A 19,508-nucleotide genomic window follows, 5' to 3' on the forward strand; every position below is an offset into this window, starting at 1 on the left:
CTAAATTTGGATATCGTGTAACTCCCAAAAGCCAGACTTGTCACAAGTCATGCCATTCACCTTCAACCAACAATGGTTATAAGTAACACCATAAAACATATCAGTGTTTAACATTGGAACATGTGTAAATAGACTGATAGTCACACATGGCCAAATCACACTGCTGCATTTCAAATCCTCACTTCTTTTTGATGCAGTCATTGCTAATGTATCTGCCAAGCATTTTTGTGCCTTTAGTTGCCCAAATGCAGCTGACAAGGCTATACGTCTTTGTGCACAAATTGTTACATGTGAGATCTGAACTGGGTGCCAATTTCGACACATGGTTCTAGCTTGACTTTTGTAAATATGGCTGGTGAAGGTAAAGATGGTCTTCCATTTAGAGCACAAATGTGGAATGTTGAGGAGTCCAGGATTTTTGTGACACTTCTCGTCAAGCACTACAGTTAAAGGCTGCTCCAGGGAGATTGATTATAACAGGTCTTAGTACAAGGCTGAGGCTTGGAATAGCTTAGCCAAGGCTGTCTCCAGTGCAAATGGTATTCCACAGACTGGGGAATAATGCCATCAACATTATAGTGACATGAAGAGGCACAACAAAGACCTCCTGAGCCAATGGGAGGATTAATTTAAGACTGCAAGCATTCTTCATTTGTGTAAATATTGTGACCTATCACCATTCAATAATATAGCTTGGATTACCCAGCCAATACAGTTATTCATTATGCTTTCACAATTTTTTTACTACTGTTCAGCTTCAGAAAAGAGGGCACAGAACCTTGAGATGCATCAGGAAAGAATCATTCAACTCAGAAAGACATAGGCTAAGTATGCATCAGACATGAATGCAAGCCAGATAATACTTCACAGGCCATCAGTCCATATGAAACTGAGAAGGTTTAGCTAAACCTTTTTTTATGAAGCATACATGCCTTCAATAATAATTCTGAGTGACCAGTTTAGCTGAGTGTGAGTTCATTTCCCAGAAGCAAAAATTAGCTTTTAATATGGATAGTATTTATAAAATATTAACTGCAATACTGAATGACATTAACAAGTCAATGTTAGTAAATTAAATTATTAACTTGAAGAGCATATATCCAATATGGCATTGTCAAATAAATGTTTCCATTTCTAATACAATTCACTGAGATCTGGGCTGCTGCTGACATACTCCCTTGGTCTACCTGTTGTCAGCATTCCTTACAATTTGCAATTTAAACTTATTAAGTATGAGTTCCTAAGTGATGAGTAGAGATAATCCTCTGATCTATAAACTACCATTTTATACTGTCAAGGGGTCGAATCCAGAAGAATGTCCTCCAATTATGAATTTTTTGTCCATATAAATAGTATGGATGTGTAACTGTGTGCTGCATGTTATTATCCCAACACTATCCTCATTATGTCCTCATCATGTTTACACTTTCCTACCCTTTTTGATCTACATTGGAAGTACTTTATTTTACACAGTAATATCTCTAATGTGTCCAGATTTTCAAAGGATGTCTGCATTTCTGCATCTTATCTTTTGCTTTTGTACATATAGACCCTGAAAGAATAATCATGATAACAATCCTAACAATAACACAACACAAAGATATGCAGAACTACACCATAAAGAAATCCCTTTGTATGCCTATATCCCTAACTCCAAATCGTTCCCTCTTCCCACCCTTTATGTGTCATCAGTCTGTCTCCTCAGCATTTGTAGAATGCCTAGCATCAAGCATCACCTGAAACTTAAGGGAAATAGCTATACACACCTTATACAAAAATCTTCTGCGGTCTGGCCTTTGGCCACAATAGTCTGATGCTTTTCATGATACTGTGCTTAGGATGGCTGTGCTATGGAAAAACAGGCTGAAGGCAGTATGGGGGAGGGTAGTTATCATCTCTTCAACAGGGTGCAGAGTTGAATGTACACCATATATGATGTTCCAAATGCAAATATTTATAAAAAACATGCTACCATAAAAAAAAAATCCTGGCCTCACAGTGTTTCCATTGTCCATTCTAACACCAGGACTCACATGCATGGCCCTTCATGTGTTTTAGATTCTGTCATGACATGCTCATTTCTTCCAAGGAATTATTGCAGGACATTTGGTACAATCAAGCATTTCTGTATTAAGAAGCATAGTATAATAAGCACATACAACAATATCCCTGCATTACACACATAAGGTGAAAGCATCAAAGTTGTTTCATTTCTATCCATGTTCTAAGTATATTAGTTATGACTCATACATCTGTTACAGATGTATAGGCTTTATTACTCAGTTTTGTTACACAAACATGTACAATTGCATAACAACAGTTACAGCATGTCTCAAATACATGGACAGTCCCCAGATATAAGGCCTAAAGTGGCTTTAAACTTGTATAATCCATGCAAGTGTCCAGAGAAATATGTAAATCATGACACATAAATCTTCACAATATCGCATGTTCATTCTGCATCGAATCATTTATTATGCATCTGGATGTAATGTACACCTTGTGTGATATACATATTGTCATTACTGTGATTATTCTTGATGCCTACATTCTCTCCTGCTTCATTCTTTTCACTGTCCCTTCAAATAAGTAATTTTAAGGCTGTGAACTAACATTCCCTGTGTGGTGTATTGAGATATTCACATGACTGTAGACAGCTTTTTGCATAGTGTCAAGGGTTCAAACTAGAGCTATTTACTGTTTTATTTATATTACTAATATGTGTATAACTGTTGGCTACATGTGTTATTTAAACAACATTATCCTGCTTATGTCTTAATCATGTTTGCACTTTTCTAGACCTGCTTTTTCCCTTTTGGAAACACATGACTTTGCATAGAATAACACGTTAATTATCAGGAAAAACATAACACTAACACACCACACAGATGTTCAGCAATGGCCCAGAAAAAAATTAATAAATAAATGAAAACATGCTTTACCTGTCTCTACCCATTCTTCACCTCTCTCTCTCTCTGTTCCACCTTTCTGTATTCATCACATTTTACGCTTGTATATTTCTTCGGCTAACAGGTATAATGTACATGTTATTGGAGTTTACAATTGTCATGACTGCAATGAAGACTGATGCATGCATTCTCTTTTGCTTCAGTCTGTTGTCAGATTTTAACTTTGTGAAGTAGGAGTTATGTGTGGTTTGCTGAGATAATACTCAGATCTGTAACTTGCTTTTTGTATAGTGTGAAGGTTCATATCCATAGCTATGTGATCATGTTAATAAATGTATTTTATATGACTCTTTGGGGTATAACTGTTGGCTACATATTTTAATTTGATTGCTCCCTGTTGGGACCACTTTCTTGAACAGATACTAATAGAATAATTATGATGACAAACCTAAGAGTAACACAACACAAACTTGGGCAGACATGTCCCCTAAGCAAGACTCTTCCTATGCCTCTATCCCTGTCTCCCAGTGGCTCTTCCCCATTTATTGTCCTCAACCTTTGGGTGGAGCTTGGCATCAAGCAGCAATGTTGAGTGATGGTAAAAGACATCTGGAATCTTATGGTAAAAGATGAAGATTTTAATTATGATTTAAGTAGCATGGTTCATGTGATGCAAATGTACTTAGCCCCACTGCCAAATAGAAATACAGACAGATTACTGTAAAACATTTATTAGGCTGAAGGGTGTAAAGTACACCTTATGGGATGTTATGGTTGTCATCACTATGATGAAGCCTGACACCTACATTTTCCAAAATGAAGTCTCTATATCTATAGTAGATGCATGAGTCATAGTTACTATAGTGTAGAACATAGATGGAAATGAAACATTGATCCTTTTACCTTATGTATGTATAGCAGCAATATTGTCCCTATGTGCCTATTGTCACAGTCCCTTTAAATACATGATTTTAACTTAAGAAAGTTTGACTTCTTATATGGTGAGCTGAGAAAATCCTCCTGTCTGCACACTTTTATTTTGTACTGTCAAGGGTTTGAATCCACGTGCATATCAAATGATTATGTAATGTTTTCACTTCTTAATATTAAGTGTTAAAATAGTGTGCTGCATGTGTTATGAACCCACCACTATCCTGCTTACATCCTCATCATATTCCCACTCTCCTGCTCCTTCTTGGTCCATATGGAAACACTGTATTATACACAGAGATACTCTGAAATGCACAGATTTTCAAAATATGCCCATATTGATGCATTTCAATACTTGTGTTCATCATTAAATTTGTGAGTATATGGTGAATAATTGAGAATTGGAGCATTAAGTAATGCCATTCATTTATTTGTAAATTTGTAGAGTTCAGAAAATGCATGCTAATATGAATCCTATTATCCTAGCCAAGTTCCAATTTTATAAGGGCAGTATTTACAATTTGTCCCTAACTTTTGGCTTTTGTCACCCGATATATTGGATTTTGTCACCTAATATGTTTTACTTTGTATATACACAGCCTAAGATAATTATGTTATACAAACACATACACTTGCAATGCAACAATTACAATATGCCTCGAATATATGGACATTCATCACCTATAAGGGCTGTGTCATTATACACAGTATCATACATGTAATAAGTAAAGTACTGCAATATCATGACAAAGGTGCAAATCATAACATATGAAGCCTTAATATAACACATATTTGTTTTGGATTTCATAAGACTCTTAATGATTTGTATGTATATACATGGTATTTGCACAGAGGTTGCCATGGGGTACATAGACTACTCGTAATTGTAGGTCTAAGTTCAAACTCTAAAATATGATTATACATGTGGTAACACTTTGCTGTCAGCATTGCACTTCAGGAAGAGACTTAAAAAAAATGATGCAAGTAGATTGTACAACTTTTTTTCTACATGTTAATGGATCATTGTAGTCAACATATGTATTTTTCATTGTGATGTTGCCTCAACATTGCATTCTTTAAAGTTATGTCTGTACTCCAACACTTATACTTAGAAATTATGCACAATGCTATGTAACATTTTCACACTTGTTATCACTGGTATTCAGCAGTACACTATCATCTTTTTGACCTGTGTGGTTGTATTTACAATTCACGCTGTCCAATCATGAGACAATACAAGTGAAAAATCACATAAATGATTACTGTTTGCATACAGTCATCCTGAGATGAACACTCATAAATGCTTGATTGTCAAAGTGCTGTTTCACAAATGTGATCGTCATCAAAACATCATACTGTGAAACAGGAACATGTCACTCACAATAGTGCAATGCACATGAATGACAGGATAGATGTATTATCTTAGCAGTACGTAATTACTTAGGATCAGGACATTGCTGTTACTTCTACTTGTGAAGACATTGGCTTTTCAACAAAATCTGTGAGGCACACTAGCTTCCCTGCAAAACAGTGATGTGGTAATCCTTAGAAATGTGCATTTTCAGACATTTAAAGTCAGACTTCTCCTGTGATGATTGGTATTGATACTGTGTTCTCTAGATTGTGGAAATAGATACATGATTCTATGGCATCAATGGTTGATACACATCTCTGTGATCTACCCTGGCATGTGTTTGAGTATGGCAAGATACAAGGGCCAAGTATGTCACTTGTTGTTCACAAGTGTTACTTATTTTCCAAACAATAATGCTCTGTATTGCATGTCTTCATACAAACATGTATATATTACTGTAATTATTTTGTTCACACTGTAGAGCTTTATAGGACATGAGGAGTTTTATAGGTTCATAGGTGAATAAATAGTAGGCTAATTGCTTCGAATGGACATTTTAAGCCTAGCCAATATTTAAATGTCAGAATCAAATCCTGTACCTTGAGGCTATAAGGTAAAGACCTTATCCATTATGCCATACCCACTCCCTGACAAACACAACACCTATAACAGTTCTTAATATATGTCATACTGCAAAATCATCAGAAGATGTGAGTGAACCCATGTTATGACATTTTCTTGTGAATTTATGTTGTTTAGTTGAAGTTATGGTACTCTTCATTGAAATTCCTTATGAGTATGCCCAGAATAACAATGTAGTAGATATGTACAATATAGCAAAAAGAACTTTAATTACAGAATGTCATAAGGTCTTTCTTTTTATTTTTTGCTCTTGATCAGGACTTAACTGAATTATCCTCTCTAATGCTGACTTTGCCAACATCTGCACAATGGAATTAGTAACCTATGGTGGAATGGTAACAAAACTTGTCACAAGCAAGTGTACATATGGTCTATGTGCAATGTAAGTGTATAAGGGACCAGCTAGTAATACGCATTAATTCTTCACATGAATGTGTTGCATGTTACTATAGTATCATAAATTGTTGAATATTGTTGTTCACAAGGTTCACTTGAGGGCAATATATGTCAATTACAATATACTGCATTCAAAACTGTACTTTAATACACTTCGCCAAGTCAGCATGTATGGCTTTGCACTTACATCAGGAAGGACATACATCATGTCATGTCATTGCTTACACTAACAGAAATGCATGATAGTCACAAATAGCCTGACAGTTGCTACTTTTGAACATTAGCTGATGTCCTCCCAACATACTGCTCTCAGGTAGTTTTACTTCTAAAATTCAACTGAACTCAACTAAAACTCAACTAAAACTCAACTGGCTTGAACTACCACAACTACTCCAACTCAATCAACTATCTCTAGCCCACAAAATAATGCATTTCACTGACAACACCCCAGCTCTACAAAATCTTCTTCAACCCTATGCCACCACCAGACCCTTGAGATCAAGTACCCAACCCTTCTTGAGGTTTCCAAATTCAACAATGAGGCTGATAAGGCAGTCTACAGCCACTATATCTCAAAAATCTGGATTTCCCCTCCATCCCACATAACCAGTTGCAAATCCCAGATCATGTTCAAAAAACTAGTCAAAACTTATTTACTAAACAAATGACTATGCTCCTACATCACCCCTGGCTAATACCTAATACCTCATCTCTAAAAGTTAACTAACCTACATAAAGTATGTCATAATAACCAGTCCTGAACATAGTACCTTCCCATGACTGATACACAGTTGTACCTACTAACTCTGTAGGTTACCCACAGCTATATTCTCCAGTCTATACCAAATAGTGCTAGGAGTATGTATCCAACCTTTGAGACCTAGTGCATAACAGAATGCTGTCCCTCACATCTTAGACATCTCTTTCTTCCTTGCAATGTAATTTATCCCATAAATGTTGTGTAGAATGTGGAATGTTGTGCTTAGAACCAATATACTGTGTTAATAACTAGCTACTGACATGTAAACACTGTAACACCTAGATTGTGTACCCTAAAGCTATGTAGGTTAAAAAATTGTCATTCCTTTTTTCCTTGTCTGGAATCAATTGTTATCTTATTGTTTACAATTGTTATCTTATTGTTTAAAATTATCTTGTTGTCTAAAATTGTTATCTTATTGTTTAAAATTGTTATATTATTGTCTAAAATTGTTCTCTTGGAGCTTTTCTCCCTGCGCCTTTACTGAAAATGGACTTGTATCCAGTTGGACTATCCCAGTCAACAAATGTAAAATAAAATAAAATAAAATAAAATAAATAAATAAAATAAATATTTGCACATGTCTAGTGTGGGCTGCCTATACACGCATAATATGCACAGAAACACATATTAGTCATATTGATATACATCATGAATTCAGAAATACAAGCCTTTTTGTCAGAGAATGGACTACACTTCACTTGTACAAAGATATATGTGCATTTTTTCATATTCCATATCAGCAGGACTCAATGTGCATGTACATATGTCACATCTGCTATAGTTAAACAAATGGTAATGTGTATCAGCTCATTATTCTGTTATATATCTGCTCAATGTGATGCATATGTGTATGTGAAATGTTCATCAGCATTTTTCTACATATATATATATATATATATATATATATATATATATATATATATACCTCATCATCAAATCGACAACTTAAAAATAATACTGACTCCAACACAACTGACTATTATTAACACGAGCAAAAGCAGGGCGTGGTAGGTGTAAAGTAGGTAAGCCTACCATGGTTTAAGAAGGGTGGCAGTGTCATGCAACCATGGTAATATATATATATATATATATATATATATATATATATATATATATATATATATACACACACACACAGCATGCATTAACGCTCACTAACCTTCTTCCATTGACAACATGCATGTTACATAAAACAAATCTTTTGTTTTATCACTTCATACTATCATTGGAGTGATTGCACAGGTATCTGTGATTCCTCTCTATATTTCCACATTGACACAGGTGTGTACACTGCCATAACAAGTCAGTTTTGTTTCTTAAATACACATAAGGCAATGCCAGCCTCAGATTTATTTAACCACCATGTGTTTTGTAATATTAATCAAGTGGATGTAGTTTATTACCATTAAAAATTCCCACAGTATGCATGGCAGACTGGTTCAATATATCTGCTACACATGTGTAACTAGGCATTGTTAGTACAATCATGTGGTGACACAGATATTAATGATCACCCCAAAACATGTATAGTAGCAACTGTACATTTAGGTTTTATGAGCGTAATTTTACTCATGTTTATCATTGACATTAATATACAACACATGTTTGGCTAGTATGTGTTTAAATGTACAATAACCTTTCTATGGTTACTAGTGACAACAAACAGAACAGAATTTGTCTTCCTAGCACACCAGCTGATGGGTGCATTGATTTGTATTTATACATGATGAACTTGAAAATGCAGCATACTGTGGTTTATAAAAAAACTTTCTGTATACACATCTGATACGCAATAGCTGCAGTATTTGCCTGTTTACACTAATGTACTTACTATCCTTGCAAATTGTTTTCTAAACTCAGCATTTGAGACACATGTATCAGATTTGGTCACCCTTGTTGCCCAGTTGCTTTGTGTTCCTTTCACATCATTTGAAACTCTTTCCATTTTGATATATGTACATGGGTCAATACAGTGAACAGGATTAATTTTAATACAGCCATATGGAGAATAATTTTTGATCAAAATGCTCTGTGTGCAATAATCGCAATTACTACCTAAATATAGTTTCCCCATTTAGCTTCCCTGATTCTTGTACTAATCCCTATATCTGAGTAAAATTTCTATGATTTACTTTCCCTTCATCTTAATTCTTTAATTAAGGTTTCTCTTGCCTTGTACTATGCTGTCTGCACATGCTTGCTCACAAAGTATGCCTGCAGGCAATACCTTTTCTTTACATTGTGTGCTCAAACTTCCATTCTCCTTTTCATGGATGCTAGCACTTGTGCTGGCCAGAAAAATGTGCAAAAAACATGTAGGCTTCTGTGCAGGTTGCATATTCAATGAACACTGCTGCACATTGTGCCAACATGCACAAATCATGTAGGTTTAGTGCAGTGTACATGGTTGTTAATTAATCCCAGGGACTGTCTGCATGTGTTCCCATATCCCTAACCACAGGGTCAATACTTAGGGGAGTATTAGAAGTGCAGTCATTTCCTGGGTGCTGGGGTTATGGGCTGTGTTTCCAAAATATACTAATATGGATTTTTGGCATTGGATTTTAGACCATGAGTCTAGCACCAGTTATTAGTCTGTGTCTGGCCTTCTTCTTGGAGTTGTTTGTATCTTTTGGAGATTCTATGACTGCCTAGTTTGCTATCATCTCTGAAAGTGATCAACCAGAGATCTTTGGCATTTTCCTTGACTTCAAAGAAGTAGATGCCAAAATGCAACAGCCTCAGCATTGTACCCTGGAGGACTCCTCTATTGACTAACCTCTTAATGAGTAAACTCATCTATCCTGACTTCTTCTGTCCTATCTCTGAGATGGATGGCTATCCAGTGAGTGATGTTGGGGTTATATCTAATTTCATGAGCTTATCCAAATGCAGACTGAGGTATTGTGTTGAAAGCTTGGGTCAGGTTGAGGTAGGCAGTATGCACATCTTGCCCTCATCAATTGCTTTGGAGACCTTCTCAAAGAAGTCCATCATGTAGGAAAGACCTACCATTGAAGAAACCAATCTGCATTTGATCCAATGTCTGAATGTTTCCTACATCATTATTTATCATGCCCATGTTTATTCTATCCATGGCCTTACATATGACATTAATCAGACTTATAGGTTGGCAGTTTCCCAGGTCCCTGGACGGCCCAACCTTGTGCACAGGGGTAATAGTTACAGTCCTCTATTTGCTTGTCACAAAGCCTGCTTGGAGTCTATGATTAAATAGTGCTTTTAGTGGCTCCAGCAGGTCATGTTTCATGCTATTATGGAGGCTTACTTGAATATTATCAGGTCCCATCAATGCAGTTTTTGGCCTTGGAGAATTCATTAAGGACCTGTTCCCTACTGATACATGGGTGGAGCTATGATTGGGGGTATTTTTTGAGAGATGTCTGGGGGGAAAAGTGTTTATCATCCAGCAGATTTTCTATGTCCTTCAGCTCAATATACATGTCTTCATTTGCAATTAGTTTAGTACTTTGTTGTGTATTGCCTTTGAGGTTTTGGACATAACTGTAGAATGCATTGTGGTTGAATTTAGCTTGGGAGACTATTTTCACCTCAATGTTGGCTTTGGAAGACTTAATTAGTCATCTGAGTTGTTTATTTACCTCACTAGGCATTGCATTTCTTATTTGTGGCCATGACTTTTTCCTTTTGTTATACAACCTACTGATGCTAGGATTCTGCCAGGGTGGCTTGTTCCTTGAGTTTGTCCTGTACTTATTTTGGGTAGGTACCTCTGCCTTTTTGTAGCTATATACATGATTGTAAAGGGGTTCTGTGAATGACTTTGCATACACAGTGGTGTTCCATCAATTTGGGAGGGGCTTGAAAATTTTCTAGGGTGTAACTTAAAAGTAGGAAATTGACATTGGAATAATTCCTAAAAATTCCAGGGTTAACTGGTGTCACAGGTTTTATTGTATTTTGAAGGAGACAGCTTTATAATCAAACCTGCAGAGGAGAAGGGATCTTTGTGCAATGCTCTCCTTTATCTTGGCTGATAACTCAGCTAGGCCAAGGATTTTTGTCAACCCTAGCAGAGGTATGTACTAGCTGGTCCAGGCCATTCATGTTGACAATGTCAAGGAATCTTTATGCCTGCAAGTCTGAGGTTGCACACGATTCACAGTTTATAATAGGGTAGATGAAGTCACACATGGGTATATTGTTGGTCTGAATGGAAAGTGACTCAAGTTCATTAAGTAATTGTTATGAATTTACTGGGTCATAGAAGAGGACTCATACATTGCAAAGATATGGTGAGGACTTTGCTTATGGTGAGTTGTAGGTTCAAGTCCATCACGCTACTGGATCAGCCTTGAGGTGTGTTTGTTTTTGATGTAAATCAAGACACCTCCACTTTTTTCCCCCTACCTGTGCAGTAGCTGGTCTAAATTTATGGAAGGAATTACAGCCATGCACTGCCAAGGTACTCTCTGTGAATTTACATCATGTCAGCATAACTGCACAGATGTCTATGTCCTCCAGGGTGAGGAGAATTTGCAGGCAGAGGAGAATTTTAGATTCTTTTTTTTTTCAAATATTATCCCTGGGATTCAGCAAGCTCTGCACGGCATGCAGGAATAGTGCAAGAGCTGCTGGAGGCAATATGGCCGCCGAGAGATCCAGGAACAAGCTCCCAGGATGTGCCAAGCACTCCTGCACTATCCCTGAATGGACACAGCTCCTGTATGCTAATTACCCCATTTGCAGGGTGAAAACCATGCAAATGAGGTGAATTAGTGATGCAAGAAGCTAGCAGATGTCCGTGCAGGATTAGTGTAACCTGCAGAAATGTACTCGGTTAGTAACTGAGTACATTTCTGCAGACTACAAAACGGAGCCATGACAGCTCCAAATAAAGGGTGTATATAATGTGGAAGGCATGCCGATTTGGCCATTGGCATGGAAAATAGTTTCAAATGAACAAAAAATAACTTTTTTTTTTGGCCGATTTTGGCCGTTTAAGCATAGGGCAGCGGCACGCAAAGGGGATCGGCCTGAAAATAAAACTAAAAACTTGAAAAAGCTTTTCTGAAAAAATCACAATTTTGCCATTATAGTCAGTGGCAGGCAGAAGACAACAAGGGCACTGAATAGTGGTTGCTAAGGGGGAAGGCTCAGTGTCAGACTTGTAACTAGGCATTAGCAGTCAATTCTATGCAAATGAGGGGAATGATACTGAATCACATATTTCCCTCATGGCTAGCCTGCACCCAACCGTGTAGGTGCAGTAAAACCATGGTGCAAGCCTAAGAATTAGCTGACATCACAGAGGGGTGTGTCAGGCATACTGTAAGCTTACTGAAGGTCTGTGGCTTGGGTTTGCCCTTAGCTTGGCAGAGCTAAGGAAGTAGGTGTGTCTGAAGCTGCATAGCAGTCTTTACATTGCCTAAACAGGTTTTAAACAAACAAAAAAAATAAACCAGGAAAATACAGCTCTGTTCACATCTGAGCACTGGGTTTGCATGGCACACATATGGGCTTAAACAGGAAGGCAATGGGAAGGGAAAACAGCAGTAGGAAGGTAATCAAGGAGAACTAGCATAGCCAGCAGGTGAACTGTATCAGAATCAGCCAATTACACAGGCAGCAGCACAGCCCAGCCCAGCAAACTACTATAAACTATGCAAACCCTTTCCCTCTGTTTTTTCCCACAAACTTTACACCACTGGTGTACACAAACAGGAAGATTTTACCTAACAAAAGCAATAAAATGATAGGGGCTTCTTTCGTTCTCATAAATCAACATGTGGAAGAGGTTGAAGGTGGTGAGGATGGGAATGCTGTCGACAAACCTACAGTGAGGAGAAGGAGAAGAGTACACAGACCCAGGGTAACCTACCAGGGACTACATGAGCTGGAGATAGTGGAGCACTATAAGGTGGACAGGGACCTCCAACAGGAAATTGTTGAGTTGTGCCAGACACACCTCACACACAGAACCAACAGAGGGGAACCCATCCCAGTCGATACCAAGGTATGTGTAGGCTTAAGAATACTAGCCACAGGTATCTTTCAAAGGCCAACTGGGGATATCATGGGGATCTCACAGGCATCAGCATCCAGGGTACTCCACCAGTTCCTGGATGCCATGTCAGCACATGCCGGTGATCACATATATTTCCTCAACACCCATGAGGCATTGACCAGCAATATGCATCTCTTCCACCAAATAGCATAATACCCTGAGGTAGTTGGTGCTATAGACTGCATGCACTTGCACATCAAAGCAACACCCAGCGAGTGGAGTGGAGTCTACATAAACTGCAAGGGCTTCCCCTCCATCAACTGCCAGGTCGTGTGCGATGCCCTGGGCATTATAATGAATGTATGTGCTGGCAGCCCTGGAAGCTATCACAACTCCCACATCTGGCATATGATGCAGCTGTACCAGAGATTTGCCAATGAGGACATCCCATATGGCCACCTAGTGTAGGATGCTGGTTACGCACTGGAGCCGTGGCTGATGACACCCATCAGAAATGCACACACACCCAAACAAGAACTCCATAATGAGGCACACACACAGACCAGAATCATAATAGAGCATGTGTTTGGGATGCTCAAGTCCTGGTCCCAGTGCCTGGACATATCCAGTGAAGCCTTGCAGTACTCCCCAACTACATGTACCCAAACTGTCATTGTATGTGCCATGCTACACAATATGATCCTGCAGAAACAGCTGCAGCAGGAACAGCATGGGGCAGGGCCACACAGCCCCCCACCATTGCCAAGGCCAGCACAGGCACAGAGTGACTCAGCGGAGGAACAACCTGAGCCTGCCCCAGTAGGCAGAAGGAGGCCATCCAGTATGCCCAGGCCTTGGCAAAGAGGCAGCACATAACACATACACTGACTCGGTAGGAACCAGGGAATGACACCTCTCTCTGACTCACACATACAGTAAAAGAGATGCCAAACATAACATTACCTGTGTTTAACCATGTATAGGGAGTGTACTATGTGCATCTGACATAGTCAGCCCTCCAGCACCATCCTCAATACTGGCACAGCCACAAGGTAAGTCATGCTCACTATCAATTGCTAAATGTAGTAGTATGTTCTGCTACCTGTATCTATGGTATGGATGTGAGCATGTTAGGTAATCGGGTGGCTGAATGGGATGCCAGCAGATAGTAGACACCTATATTGGCAGCATGGAATCCTTAACAAATACTGGTGTCATCATAGTAGGCAGTACTAGACAAAGTGACAAAACCCACTGCAGGGCATGGGGTGGCCCAAGTGTGTGTCTATAGGACACACACATGCATGTCAGTGAGGATCACATATCAGCAGGATAGGTGTAGACAAACACAAAGAAAGGCTGTGCTAAGGCCTCTGATTGATAGCTATGGAGAACAGCCCCCTCCTGACCTACACAGACAGACTACAATAGGTCAGGCAGTGGGATGTTAGTTCTGAAGGGAAGAAGTCTGAAACTGAAATGTATGTCAATAAAACCTAAGAACTGTAGTACACTGATATGCCTCTAGTCTGCATGATATGTCAGAATACAGAATGAAATGGAGTACCTGAAATACCAATACAGTCATAGCAAATGTTTACAGTTGTCAGGTGTGCCCCCCCCCACACAATTCTATGTAGAAATTTAGTAACATGTATGTGTAGGTATAATAACAGTGGAGCACAGATTACCTGAGCTGGCCAAAGTAGCAGGATAGATTGTAGCATGTGTACAATATGCAGGGCTCTGTGTGTTAGGTTGTTGTGTGTTGTATATTGTGTGAAAGTGGTCAGCATGTAGACATGGAGGGTTGTGTCCCAGTGGCCAATGGCCAGTACTGTTGATGACAGGGCCAAGTTCTCACAACTGCAGTGCCAAACACAATGCATCCCAGCAAGACACAATCCAGCAGTAATCCATACTAAACGTGAGGATGTAATATCTGTCACCATCTGAAAGATGGAAATGTCATAAATGTGGGCCCAGACATACAAACAGTAGACAGAGAGTGTATAAAATGTTACTGTGAAATGGGCACACCATTGGAATTGTACGTACAGGTTAGCAGCACATTAGTTGGCTGTGTAGTATGGAATACTGATGTCATCTGGCCAAACACTGGCAGACCACAAAAGGCACAGGTGTGAAGTTTTGAGAAACTGCTGATGTCCCTGCACAAGGCAGAATAAGTGGAATGACCCACGTATATCTGTTAGTCAGCTAAAAGTAGCTTCCATAGCATATATGCACCAGGCTCACCCCACCATCAGCCACAGGTACCTCACAGGTCTTATCCCTGCTGTTGGGAATGAGTACAATATCACCCCCACCTATATATGGGAATAACCCAGAATGCAGCATGCTGAAGAGGTGTCCCATGCAGGTGTGTCCCTAGCTGTAAGCAGCACCCTTCCAGCATCCACACTAATGGATCAATAAGGACAGAAACTACTGACATTAACACCTTGCACATCTACTCTGTCACCCTAGGGGAATATAGTGGCTTGCAGCCTGGGACTGTAGGAGTGACACAATCCACTGGCCTGCTATAGATGGCTTGCATCACTACCGAATGCCCTACAGTCCTCTGTCAAAGGCCTGTGTTTCACCCATACTGCCAATGTATGTTATCTCATGGACTCCCAAATAACAACATAACACAGTTCACAAAACACAAATGCAAGGCCATGTTGACAAATCCCAGTAGCATGTCCACCATGTCCTACTGCATGAACTGTGGACCAACCCCTAATTACTGCTGGAATGAAGTGATAACTATAGGGATACTTGTCAGATAACATCTGCACAATGTTCGGAAGAGGATAGAATGGGGGCAGGGGAGTAGAAGCATGGACGCCATGGAATGTTTAAAGTCTGAAACTCAGATGTGTGCACATACTATTCCTGCCTGCAAACACAGGAATGGGTGGCTACAAACAAACCACACTGCAAAGGGGTAATGACCAGAAATATGAGCCCTGTCTCTGGGTAACCTGTGTGAATCTGTACAGCTGTGAGGTATGGCCACAGCAGGATATGGCCATACTGTCACATTGATATATGTTCAAGCATGGGATCCTCAGCCACCACAGTACCAAGGTACTGAACCATTTACACAGGCCCATCAGCCAAGTGTCTGCAGTTCCCCCTACATAATGGCATAATTGTGCAAGAATATGTAGGCTGCAGACCACAATACTGGACACAGCCTCTTTCATCTTGTGTTCCCCAGGAAATTACTGCAAGCAAATATGTATACCTGTCAGTAGTTGATGACATAAAAAACAGTGTAAAACAGTACAGATGTCTGAATCTCTCTGCTAACACCAAAACCATGTGGCAAAAGCAGAACAGACACAATTAGTTACAGTATCCCACTATCCTTTGCACATTGTGACCCCATATTGTCAACCAATATACAGATATCCTGCAGAAACAGGTTGCTAGCTGTAGGTGTAGAACACAAATGCCTGCACTGGAGTACAACCTACCTGGAATGGATTTACACATTCAATACAGAAGGTCATGCAGGGCATGCTCCCACAAAATGAAGCCCATGTCTGGCAACAACAGTGGACTATACATATCTGTCAGTTGCAGATGTTTGTGCACACACACCACATTGCACACCAGTCATGCTTTGCACACACATCAGATAGGAATACACATATATATCCAAGGTAAACACACTGTAATAGGCCAAACTTACACATACACAGATGCGTGGAAGAGAGTGACAGACAGTGACAAAGATCTTCCCATCATGAGTCCTGTCCCACCCAGCACACATCCAATTGGCCAGTACCACATGATGTGCAAATGTCTATCACTGTAGACATTTGCTTCTGGTATCCCTCAGCACTATAGTGTCTGTGGTGCTTGTGATAACTGTGTAACATGACTGTACAAGTCATTATTCATCTAGCAGTTGTATACATGTTCCTGTTAAATGTAAACCTGTGTGTGACTGAGTGTTGTGTGCTTCCAGATGAATGCTTTATGGGCCATTCACACACACTGCACTTCCGATTGCCCTATTTTGGCAAGCTTGCTGATGTCATTGACTTTGAAGTATACCTTTGGGGAAGGAGTAGCCCTACAAGCTCTGTGGAATGTGCTATAACTGTGTAATGCTATAGTGTGATGTACTAGTTAAGTTCATAGGTAGGTACTAGGATATCTCCCCAAAGGCATTTATTAGTGTAGCGAGAATGTGTTGGCTTTTGCCACTCCCTTAGATTAGATCCATCTGCCTCTGTCCAGCAAAGCCGCTGAAGTGATCCCCAGGGTAAACTTTCTGTTTCCCATCCACTCGTCAAGGTTTCTCTTGAAAAATGCTAGAGAGGAGCTCTGCCTAATGTAGACTGGAATCTTGTTCCAAAGCATGGGAACTCTCTGGGACAGGAATTGATCCCTCCAGCATGTCCTATTTATTGCTGTGGTGAGGTTTAGATCCCTAGAGTGTGGCTCGAGGGGAAAAGGTTTTCTTTAGGTGGAGCATGTCCATCAATTCTGGGTTGAACATGGCCTTGTATGTCAGGCAGAGATCACCTCTGGGCAGGTGGTATGCAACCGAGTACAGCTGGAGTTTCTTCATTCGAGCTGCATAGGGCATCTGTTTGAGGCCAGTGATCTTTTTGGTGAGGTACTTCTGTGGTCTTTCTAGCTGTTGCAGGTGTCTTGTAAGGTACATCCCAAATGGGGCATTGTACTCTATCATGGGTCTGATGAGTGATGAGTAGAGGGGCACAGTGACCTCTTTTGATCTGGATGCAAACCCTTTTGTGATTAGGTGGGCCACATAGAAGGATTTTCTAACCACTTTGGCAATGTGATTATCAAAGGAGAGATCACTATCTACTTGGGTCCCCAGATCCCTTATTACGTTTTCCGTATTTAGGGAACTACCACCTATGTGGTAGTTTGTGGGTACTTTGTTATTTCCAAATGGAATAACTATGCACTTTTTGGCATTTAGCTTGAGGCCATGATTTTGACACCAGGTATCCATCTCAGTGAGACCCTTTTGGAGGATGTCTGTGTCAGCCGGTGAGTCAATTATAGTCCCTAGTTTGCAGTCATCTGTGAACTTGGTCAGCCATAGTTCTCCTGAGCATGTCTGTACCTCTGAGAAATATATGCCGAACAAGAGGGGTCCTAGGACTGAGCCCTGGGGAATGCCACTTGTAACTGGTTTAGAGTCAGACCTAGCTCCCACAACTCTCACCATATGGGTTCTGTCCATGAGCCAATTGGCAACCCATCTTATGACATAAGGGTTTATGTTCAGGCTGGTGAGCTTGTCTATAATACCAAAATGGGGAATGGTGTCGAAGGCCTTTGCGAGGTCTAGGTAGGCTCTGTGGACTGCCTTTCCCTCATCTATAGCCTTGGTAACTGTTTCAAAAAAGTCCACCAGGTTTAGGAGGCATGATCTGCCCTTAACAAAGCTGAACTGGGTAGGGTCCAGTATTTGGAGGTTCCCAATGTCTCTGTTAATGAGTTCCATGATGATGTGCTCCATAGCCTTGCAGACCAAGCTAGTCAGGCTTATAGGTCGATAGTTCTTGGGGTCTGTTGTGGCTCCACTTTTGTGAAGCGGAATAACCGTTGCTGTGTACCACTCTATGGGTACGTAGCCTGTGGAGAGGTCAGTTTGAACAGTGTGTTTAGGTGAGGGGTTAGTTCATATTTGAGCTCATGTAGGACACAGCCTGGGACACCGTCCAGTCCCATTGATGCTGTGTTTTTGGCTTTGGAGAGAGCTATTTTAACCTGAGTGTCTGTGATTTCAGGGGCTCTACATTCTTCTGGTATGGTTATGGGCCCTTTTGGGGGTGAGACAGGGGTGCAGATTGCACTGAACCTTTCTGCCAGGATGTTGGCAATATTGGTTGGTTCAGTGTATTTTGTGCCATTCTGTACTAACTCCAAGCTGTTCTGGGCATTGCCACTTAGATTCTTGACATAGCTAAAGAATGCATTGCGGTTATCTTTGGAGTCCTTGGCAGGTTTTCTTTCAATGCTTACCTTGGAAAATTTTATGAAGGATTGTAATTTCTTGCTGATACTGATCAGGGATGTCTTCCCTTCTTGGGATTTTACTCTTTTCTATACTAGTTTCCTCCTTCTGTTGTATAGCTTGTTTATGGCAGGGGTCCACCAGACTGGTTTCCTTTTTTTAGAGGAGTGAGTCTTGGTTTTGCTTGGGATAGCACAATCCATGCATTCTCGTAGGTGCCCGTAGAATGCATTAGTAAAGGATTTTGCAGCTTGGACAGTGTAATCCTTTAGCATGGGGGCTTTGAAACTTTCCACCTCCATCTTAAGTAACGTGAAGTTTGCTTTTGAAAAGGTTTTCACGGTGGTTTCCTTGTCCGGGATGGGGGAGGAATATGGATATCCAAAGTGATTTGTTTATGGTCAGATCTAACCAGCGAGGGGTTGACCTCCGATGTGGAACATCGGTCGCCCATGTTGGTGATGACCAGGTCCAGTATGTTGTCACCTCTGGTGGGAGTGTTG

Source organism: Protopterus annectens, chromosome 4.part1, assembly GCF_019279795.1.
Source record: "Protopterus annectens isolate FY-2018-M chromosome 4.part1, PAN1.0, whole genome shotgun sequence".
Classification (NCBI taxonomy): Eukaryota; Metazoa; Chordata; order Ceratodontiformes; family Protopteridae; genus Protopterus; species Protopterus annectens.